We start from the raw sequence: 10,904 nt of genomic DNA on the forward strand, positions 1-10,904 counted from the left end.
CAAATCAGACCCCTCTAGTCCTACCATTAAATGGGAGGCTCTTAAATGTGTGATTAGGGGCCGATTAATCTCACACGCATCTAGGTTAAAGAAAATGCTCTCCACGCAGAATTTTGAGCTGTTACAAAAATTGTAAGGGAGCCATAAAAACAGCCTTGACCTGAAGGTATATCAGAAACTGTGTGATGCCAGGTCCACTTTGCAGAAGCTCATTGACCAGAAATATCTAGTGGCCAGGGTAAGCTTAAACGGTTATTTTATAAACTGAGGGACAAAAGTGGCAGGCTTCTAGCGAGGACACTACGACCGCGGATGGCCTCGGGTTATATTCAATCCATTAACTGCAGAGTAGGTGGGAAGGTACAGGCTACCAGGGACATACTGAAGGAATACCAGGCCTACTATGAGAATCTATATAATCTGACCAGGAAATACGCAGACTTGGCTCCAGAACTTAAAGCTCAGAAGATTAGACAGTACTTATCGGGATTAAAGGGGCCTAAACTGTCGGCCGAGGTTAGGGAAGACCTAGAAGGGGAAGTGTCTGAACAGGAGATTCAGGGGGCTGTGAGACAGCTGGAGGTGGGCAAGTGCCCAGGTCCAGACGGATTCACGTTACATTTTTATATGAGGGATATGTGTTATTCCATTGTGAAGGGCTCTCTTTTCACGACGCAGGCTCTGATGGCACACATCTGCGTTCTTCCTAAACCAGGGAAAGATCCTTTGGTTTGTAGTAACTACCGACCAATATCTTTAATCAACATAGATGTAAAGATCTATGCTAAAATTCTCACCAACAGATTGAAGGTACCTTCTGTGATATACGCAGATCAAGTGGGGTTTGTTCCTGGTTGTGAATCGAGAGACAATACTATTAGATCCTTGGCACATATTGCTAGGGCTACGTCCATGAACTCGCCTTTATGCCTTCTCTCAGTCGACGCGGAAAAGGCTTTTGACCGTGTCGACTGGGATTTTTTGAGGGAGGCCCTGAGGGCATTTGGCCTTGGTCCTAACATGGTGCTAAGAATAATGGCTTTATATCATAAGCCAAGGGCCCAGGTGAGGGTAAATGGGGCTTTGTCATCTCCATTTGAGATCCATAATGGGACACGGCAGGGATGTCCCCTGTCCCCGCTGTTGTATATTCTGGTCATGGAGTTTCTGGCAAGGGAACTTAGGGCTAATGCATCCATACGGGGCCTCTGTTTTGGTTCCCTAGAATCTAAAATGTCTATTTATGCAGATGACCTATTAATCTATTGCTCCGACCCGATTGTCAGTTTACCGAACATTGTAAAAGAGTTCTCTTCATTTGGGGATTTAAGTAACTTTAAGGTGAACTTCCACAAGTCCGAGATCTTGAATGTCACGGTGCCGCACAATATTGTACAATCCTTGACAGGCCTTTCCGTTTCAATGGAAAACAGACAGCATATTTTATTTGGGGGTGTCTATCCCTTCCCGACTTAAGGATCTATACCAGTTGAACTTTGTCCCATTGCTTTCAGAGATTAGGATAGAGCTGTCTGCTTGGAGGCAGCTACCATTTTCGTGGTTTGGGAGGATACACGCGCTGAAAATGAATGTGCTACCCAGGATTCTGTACCTACTTAGGACCATCCCATCCCAATGCCGCGTATGTTCTTCAAAACCATGCGTAGTATGTTTCTGGATTTTATCTAGGCGGGTTCTTCTCCTAGATTGGGGATAAAGTTTCTAATGAGACCGAAGGTGAGGGGAGGGGCGGGAGTCCCTGATATACACTTATACAACAGAGCGACGATCCTAGGCTTATATATTGGATTGGTTTCATGGTGGGGCCTCTAAAAGATGGGTTAACTTCGAGAGGAGCGAAGTGGGGGAACCCCTCAGAATCTTCTGTGGGTGTCTAAATCTTTACGTAGTAACAGGCTCCCGTTCCTTACGGCAGGGGTCCATCAGGTGTGGGACAGATGTGCGGAATCCTCAGGGTGTACGTCCTTCCCGGGTCCCATGACGACAATATTCAATAACCCAACTTCCCGATGGGTGTGGAGCGGGAGGAGATATTGGGTTTACGTAGGGAGGATAATGTGAGAGTGTATCAACTGTTAACAAAGACACACTTTCATCTTTTGGATTCTTTCCCGGGACGAACTGAGAGGGGAGCTTGGATATATTATAATGGGGTCAAGAATTTAATTTCATCCCTGGGCCCGATCGCTTCTTTATCTAGGGATCTAACATCCTTTGAGGCGCTGTGTACCCAAAAATCCCCGCCTTCTCATTTGGTATCTCTGATGTACAGGCTGCTTCAGAAGGGGGGTGGACCTCCCTCCTCCTTGCCCTATGTACGGGCATGGGAGAAAGAATTAGGCAGGGAATTCTCTGCAGAACAATGGGATAAGGCATTCACGCTATCTCACAAGTCCTCCATGTGTTGCGGGCTGCAGGAGAAAAATTTTAAGATCCTCTCCAGATGGTATAGGACTCCTGACGTCTTACACTCTTTTTACCCGATATGCTCGAATATATGTTGGAGGTGTGAGGGGGCAGTTGGTACGATGTCTCATATTTGGTGGCAATGCCCAAAAATGGTCCCTTTTTGGACCGAACTAAATGATCTATATAATAAGATGTCCGGTTCCACGACCCGATGGACACTAGAAGGTGCTTTGCTTTCAATGGTTCCAGGTCCCATTCGTTTAGTTAAGCAGGGCCTCCTGAGATTTTTTGTTCAAGCGTCCCGTTTGGTGGTGCCGAGGCACTGGAAGTCTAAGGATGCCCCACAGGTTGGGAAATGGTTGGAGACGTTCGAAAATATACTTAGGATGGAGGAGTTAATAGCAGAGGATGAAGGTTGGGACCAGAAGTATCTGAAATTATGGACGCCATGGCTTCTCTTTAAAGGGTCTCAAGAGTTCCATGATTGGTTAGTTCGGGCCAATAATTCATCAGATGCTCTGGAATGATTAATTGGGTTTCATGGTAGGATAGCTTCCATGTTTGTATATCTACCCTTGTGTGTCTTGTGATGTTGTTGTCTTGTCATATATGTATGTGTTATGTGGGTCAATTGTTCTTGGGATTGCGGGATGCTATTCTGTACATGTCTTACAATTCTCATTCAGTAGCCTGATTGAATAATACTTTGATGTGTATGCTACAATGTTTATGGACATGATGTCCTACCTATTTGTGATTACTTCTTTAATAAAAGTGATTGAACAACAAACTATTTAATCAGAGCGTCTCTGGATATATCGCCTTTCTTACTGGTGTTAAATGCTAGGCACAATGTGAGAGGCAGTGCCCTAAAAAGACAACCTTGTCCTTGCAAAATTGTAGTTTGTCTTTTGAGGCTTTGCAACCATTCTGATAAAGGGAAATCAACAGTGACAGTGAAGCCTCCTTACAGATATTTAGATTCTCCGCACATAAAAGCAGATCATCTACATACTGAAGGAGTACTATCGCTCCAGGTGGTGTCCAGTTAGTGAGAACAGATTGCAAAGCCTGCATATACATGGTAGGTTAATTCTGTGCACCTTGGGGTAAAACAGTCCAGGAATATTCAATGCCTTTAAATGTAAATGTGAACAAATACTGGCAGTCAGGATGTAAAGGAACACTGAAGAAGGTATTTGCAATATCCACAACAGTAAAACAGGTAGCAGTGGAAGGGACCTGTGACAGCAAAGTGCGTGGATTTAGGACTACAAGTGTCTGCAAGACTGTTACGTTGTTCACCTCTCGCAGGTCATGAACCATTCTGTAGCTAACAGGTTGTCCCTTTACTGGCTTCTTCCTAACTGGGAATAGGGGAGTGTTGGCTGGAGACATAGTTTTAATTAACACTCCTGCCTGAAGAAATGCATCTATCTGACTGTCCACGGCCATCTCTTGTGCATGACTAAGAGGATACTGTTTAACCCGGGGAGGCTGGCAATTAGGCTTTAGATGAGCTGCTACAGGGGTCACTGGCATTCTCCCTATATCTGTTTTAGAAGTTGCCTTATATGTGGACTGGATCTGTTGTAACATCATAACGGTAGGCATGGGTCTCATTAACGGGTCAGGTAATCTGGTCAAAAGTCCTATTCGGTCTTTAGGGCTCCAGGGATGATATTCTGAGGCAGCGGCTAAAGTATAGGGCAGTCCTCCTATCCCTGAAGTGCTTGGCTGAGCTGCTTCCCCATCAGAACTGTCAGCAGACCCGGGCGTCACAGTCGGAGGGTTAGGAATGATCTGGGTCCTGGTTAACACAGGATATATACCAGCGGGTGATGTGTGTCTGGGTACTTTGCAAACTCTACAACATTCTGCGCAGTCAAGATTCTAAGTCCCACAAATCCTACATGTCCACCCTTCAGGGCCGTTACTTGCAGTCCTCGGAGGGGCTGAAGGATATGGTGGTGGTACGTGAAGGGTTGGTGGTATGTCAGCTGTTCTGTGAGTCACCTCAGTTTCGTCAGTTCTTTGTTTCTGTGTATACAGCAATCTTCCCTTAACAACTTCTCCTCTCCATCCCTCAGTCTCTGCTTCACGTGCAACTTTGATCCAAATGTCAACTACTTCTTCACATCCATGATCCTTAATCCATATTTATCTCGCTTTACAATAAAAAGACCTTTACAATTCAAGGATGTACCGATTCAGACAGACACCGAGTGAGGCACATAGTGGAAGTAAGACAAAAGCTCTTACCTTGCAGCACTGTCTTTGAAAGTCTATACGTCCTCTTAGTGTTTCTCTGGGTTTATCAGGACATCGATGAAGGGGCCATTAGTTGAGCCCAACGTTGGGCGCCAAGTTTTTTTGGGGCAATTAACCCTTTCTCTATAATTATCGGGGTCCAAATCCACTGAGGTTTTGTGCGCACACAGAGAAAACTGACACAGTCAAAATGGCTGAATCAAGTAGTCCGTTTACTGTTTCAAAACACACACTTCTTATAGCAAGTTTATTGGCTGTCATCCAAAGGCACAAGACAGCTTGCGTACATACGTTGTCAGCAAAACCAAACTCAAGAAAAGTTATCATACAAGGTCATGAAATTGAAACAACATTTTATTTTTAGGTAACAGAACACAGATAGTGGGGGCATGTGAGTGCCATGTCAGCATTCTGTATTTTTCCTTAAAGACCCTTTGTACTCAGATACAAAATGGATTCCCATCTCTCACACTCATTTTGGGATAAAAATAATTTTTTCTTTTGGTCTATATTAAAAATATTGAGCTGTTCTCTCACAAAGAGTTAACTGTTTGTCTAGCTGTGTGACTGGTACTTTTTACTTTTAGTAAAAGGATCTATTACTGAAATACTACCGGTATCAAGGGCCACACCAGAAAGGCTGCATGAGATTAACAAGTGGCTCAAGAACTGGTGTAGGAAGGAGGGGTGTGGGATCCTGGGCCGTACTTCTCTGTCAGCTACAGGCTCTATCGTAGGGATGGGTTGCACCTCAACGGGGTGAGAAGATGGCTAGAAGGTGGGAGAAGTATTTAATCTAGTGACTGGGGGGAAGGGTAATTACGTTATATAGGAGGAGAAGATAGTGCCGATAGAGACCTGAGGTGAGGTAAGGGAACTGGAGGAGGAATGGAAGGAAGGACTAGAACAGTTGAGGAGGAACTTTAGAAAAGAAGGAAGAGGGACACTATATGCTGTGTGAATTTTTTTTCTGCACTAGCATAAGTAAACAACTAATTCAACCCAGTCCCCTAAATGCCCCCACATTATTATTATTCCCCCTTTATGCCACCACAGTAGTTATGCCAGCATTGTGCCCCTTTCACAGATTATGTCCAAATACGTGCCCCTTTACAGTAGTTATTACAGATATATGCCTTCTTCACAGTAGTAATGACCAGATATGTGCCCCCTCACAGTAATAAATCCCTAAAATCATTTTTAAAGACGTTCCACCTAGTAATCTGTCAACCCGATCCGCGATGTGTCGAAAACGAGCACCAGGCAGACAACACACTGTTCGACGTTCGCGTTCCTTGTGACAGATCGCCCTATCTGTACCCCTAATAATTTAGTCTCCCACTACCAGCACCTGTCTGGCCTGTCCTGCTCTACTGGTTCCCTGCTTACTGGATCTGACATTCCCCTGACTGGCAGAGGAAGAGTCTGTCTGCAGCAGTGCTCTCCCTGAACTGACATCCCCCTCATCTGCTAGCCTTGCAAACTTAACAAAATAAAATATGGCTGGCATGACTTTTACAACAATTTATGTAATCTATACACAATAAAAACAATATAAAATCAATATATTAATTTATAGTCTCAGTCCCTTTAACCACCTCCGGACCGCCTAACGCAGATGTGCGGTCCGGAGGTGGCAGCGCTGCGCAGAGTCACGCATATACGCGTCATCTCGCGAGACGCGAGATGGCGCGAATATGCACGCGCGCATGCGCAGTTCGCGCCGGCATTTCGCACAGGAGTATTTAGTCAGCAACCTGCCAGCCGTGATCATTGGCTGGCAGGTTGCTGATTTTTAAAAAATCCAATCAAAGTGCCAGATAGCAGATCATATTTGTAAATATGATCTGTTATATGGCTGCCTGCTCCTCTGCTGGTTCTTTTCGTCGGTTGGATCCAGCAGAGGAGCAGGCTTCACAGTGAGTACACCAAACATCACACTTTAGCCCCAGATCACCCCCCTGCACCCCAATTAACCCTTTGATCACCCCTTTGATCGCCCCTGTCAATCACAAGTGAAAAGAAAAAAGTGATCAGTGCAAACTGTCACTTTTTTTTTTCACTGGTATTGACCGTTAGGTTTCAGTATAGTTTAGGCCCCTTGGTTAGGTAGTTTAGGGATCGGTTAGCGCCCAGCCCACCGCACCGCAGTCCGTTATTCGCTGATTAGCGTATCGCTAATCAGCATTTGTACTTTTATAGTATCTGGAAGTGATCAAAACTGATCACGGTCAGATCTATAATAGTACTAGTGTCACTTTAGTTCTCACTCCACCCAAAACGCAGTGTTTGCCCGATCAGGCCTGATCGCTCGCCCACACGTGCGTTCGCCCACACCCGCCCCACCGCAGTGACAAAAAAAATATATTTTTTTTATCGCTGCACATTCAATTTACACGCACTGCGGCGATAAAAAAATCAGTTTTGATATTTTTTATCAACCGCAGCGGCCTCCGGTACTTCGCTAGGCTCCCCTTTGTAAGACAGGCTTGCTTTTTTTTTCTTGGGTAGTCTCAGGGAATACCCCTAAATTTAGTTGCCCACATGTCTAACAGGGGGTATTCTTCTGAAGAGGCCTACAGGCTTCTGACCCAGTCGGATGAGGAGTGGGAACCCTCATCTGATGAATCCAGCGGGTCAGAATACGAACCTGTAGAAAGCAGTGGCTCTCTGACCCAAAGTTCGGACGAGGAGGCTGAGGTCCCTGATAGAACCAGGCGTACCCGGCCCCGTGTCGCTAGACCGCAGGTTGCGCAGGATCCGCTTCAAGAGCAGCAGAGTGGGGCTGGTGCTGTCGGATTACGTGGTGAGGCATACACCAGCAGCCCAGCCCTTCCTGGACCTAGTACCAGCACTGCCGTACAACCTGGTGAAGTAGCGAGCACCAGAAGGACAGTTGAAGCTGGTACGGTGACACGTGCAGTAGTGACCCCGTCGCAGCCACCGCAAAGACGTGCCCGTAGAGCCCCTAGAATCCCAGAGGTGCTGGCAAACCTTGATTGGCAGTCCCCAACTTCAGCCGCACCTGTAGTTTTCCCTTTCACCGCCCAGTCTGGAGTTCGGGTTGAGACAGCTCAGATCGGTTCGGCCCTGGGATTTTTTGAGCTGTTCTTGACTGCGGAGCTTTTAGACTTAGTTGTGGCAGAAACAAATCGGTATGCCACACAATTTATAACCGCTAACCCGGGAAGCTATTATGCCCAGCCTTTCCGGTGGAAACCAGTCCAAGTTTCCGAAATTAAAACTTTTCTGGGCCTCCTCCTCAACATGGGCCTGACAAAAAAGCATGAATTGCGGTCATATTGGTCCACGAACCCGATTCATCACATGCCCATGTTCTCTGCTGCTATGTCCAGGACACGATTTGAGGTCATCCTGCGTTTCCTGCACTTTAGAGACAACACCGCCTCCCGTCCCAGGGGCCACCCTGCTTTTGACCGGCTCCACAAAATTTGGCCCCTCATAGACCATTTCAACCTGAAATTTGCAGATATTTATACCCCAGAGCAAAACATCTGCATAGACGAGTCCCTAATACATTTTACCGGGCGCCTTGGCTTCAAACAATACATCCCAAGCAAGCGCGCCCGGTATGGGGTCAAATTGTATAAGCTCTGTGAAAGGGCCACAGGCTATACCCACAAATTTCGGATCTATGAGGGAAAAGATCAGACCCTGGAGCCGGTCGGTTGCCCTGACTACCTGGGGAGCAGTGGGAAGACATTTTGGGACTTGGTGTCACCCTTATTCGGCAAGGGGTACCATCTTTATGTGGACAATTTTTACACAAGTGTGGCCCTCTTTAGGCATTTGTTTCTAGAACGGATTGGCGCCTGTGGTACCGCGCGAACTAGTCGCGCGGGCTTCCCCCAACGGCTCGTTAGCACCCGTCTTGCAAGGGGGCAGAGGGCCGCACTGTGTAACGAAGAACTGCTCGCGGTGAAATGGAGAGACAAGCGTGACGTTTACATGCTCTCCTCCATTCACGCAGACACGACAATACAAATTGAGCGAGCAACCCGTGTCATTGAAAAGCCCCTCTCAGTCCACGACTATAACCTCCACATGGGAGGGGGGGACTTCAATGACCAGATGTTGTCTCCGTATTTAGTTTCCCGCAGAACCAGACGCTGGTATAAGAAGGTGTCTGTATATTTAATTCAATTGGCTCTGTACAATAGTTTTGTTCTCTACAGTAAGGCTGGGAGAACTGGATCCTTCCTCAAATTTCAGGAAGAGATCATCGAGAACCTCCTGTACCCAGGAGGTTCCGTGGCCCCATCCACCAGTGTAGTTAGCCGTCTACACGAGCGACATTTCCCCAATGTCGTTCCTGGTACCTCAACCCAACCGTCACCCCGAAAAAGATGTCGTGTCTGTAGCAGGAGTGGAATAAGGCGTGACACCCGCTATTTCTGTCCTGACCACCCTGCCCTATGCTTTGGAGAGTGTTTCCGGAAGTACCACTCACAGGTACACTATTAGCATAGGGATCATCTCACCAGGATAGGCACACAGGGCTATTAGGGCCCATTCACTCACTGCTGCTGCAAACGTCTCCTTTCACATGGGACAAAGTGCATAACGCACTTCGCCACATCTTTGGGCGATTTGCGCTTTGCACATTGACCCATGGGGAAGGAGAGGTTTGTTCTATAAAGGTAAAAAAAAAAAAAAAAAACACACCAGTAAGCAAACACGTTAATGTTCAGTTCAAAAAGTTAAAGTTACATGTTCTGTTGCAAAGTTAATAAAATTATTGCGTTGCGGCCTGGTTTTTTCTTTTTTTTGTCTTTTTACCTTCCAGGTGGACCAACCGATTGACTAGCTGCAGCACCGATGTGCATTCTGACAGAAGCATTGCGCTGCTGTCAGATTACACACAAGTCGGTGTATGCGGCGCTGCAAGACGGGATTTTCTCCTCTGCAGTGACAGATACGTTTGCCGAGGCATACGAGCTGAGGAGGAGGCGGCGTTCCTATGCTTTGGCAAACACTTTGTGTATATATATATATATAAAAAAAAATCAAAAAAAAAATCCCGGCAATGATTTATTCATCCACATCGATTGATGCGAATGGAGAAATCTGGTTTGCCAGGGCATACGAGCTAAGTGGGTATGGATGTAGGGCGGAGCTCCTATGTCCTGGCAGACGCCTTTCCCCTCCATTTTTTTTTTTTGGCAGAGATTTTTTCATCCACATTGATCAATGCGAATGAAGAAATCTGTGCCGTTCATTTTTTTCTTTCAGCCCAGAGGCTGAACGGAAAAAAAAATCTCATTACCTGTATGCTCAATATAAGGAGAATAGCAGAAACTCCTAATGCTGGCCATACATGTAATGATTGCGGAGACCCTCAAATGCCAGGGCAGTACAAACACCCCACAACTGACCCCATTTTGGAAAGAAGACACCCCAAGGTATTTGCTGAGGGGCATATTGAGTCCATGAAAGATTGAAATTTTTGTCCTAAGTTAGCGGAAAGTGAGACTTTGTGAGAAAAAACAAAAAAAAAATCAATTTCCGCTAACTTTTGCGAAAAAAAATAAAATTCTATGAACTTGCCAGGCCCCTCATTGGATACCTTGGGGTGTCTTCTTTCCAAAGTGGGGTCACATGTGGGGTATTTATACTGCCCTGGCTTTTTAGGGGCCCTAAAGCATGAGAAGAAGTCTGGGATCCAAATGTCTAAAAATGCCCTCCTAAAAGGAATTTGGGCACCTTTGCGCATCTAGGCTGCAAAAAAGTGTGACACATCTGGTATCGCCGTACTCAGGAGAAGTTGGGGAATGTGTTTTGGGGTGTCATTTTACATATACCCATGCTGGGTGAGATAAATATCTTGGTCAAATGCCAACTTTGTATAAAAAAATGGGAAAAGTTGTCTTTTGCCAAGATATTTCTCTCACCCTGCATGGGTATATGTAAAATGGCACCCCAAAACACATTCCCCAACTTCTCCTGAGTACGGCGATACCAGATGTGTGACACTTTTTTGCTGCCAAGGTGGGCAAAGGGGCACATATTCCAAAGTGCACCTTTCGGGTTTCGCAGGCCATTTTTTACACATTTTGATTGCAAGGTACTTCTCACACATTTGGGCCCCTAAATTGCCAGGGCAGTATAACTACGCCACAAGTGACCCCATTTTGGAAAGAAGACACCCCAAGGTATTCCGTGAGGGGCACTGCGAGTTCCTA

This window comes from Bufo gargarizans, chromosome 2, assembly GCF_014858855.1.
Source record: "Bufo gargarizans isolate SCDJY-AF-19 chromosome 2, ASM1485885v1, whole genome shotgun sequence".
NCBI classification, from domain to species: domain Eukaryota; kingdom Metazoa; phylum Chordata; class Amphibia; order Anura; family Bufonidae; genus Bufo; species Bufo gargarizans.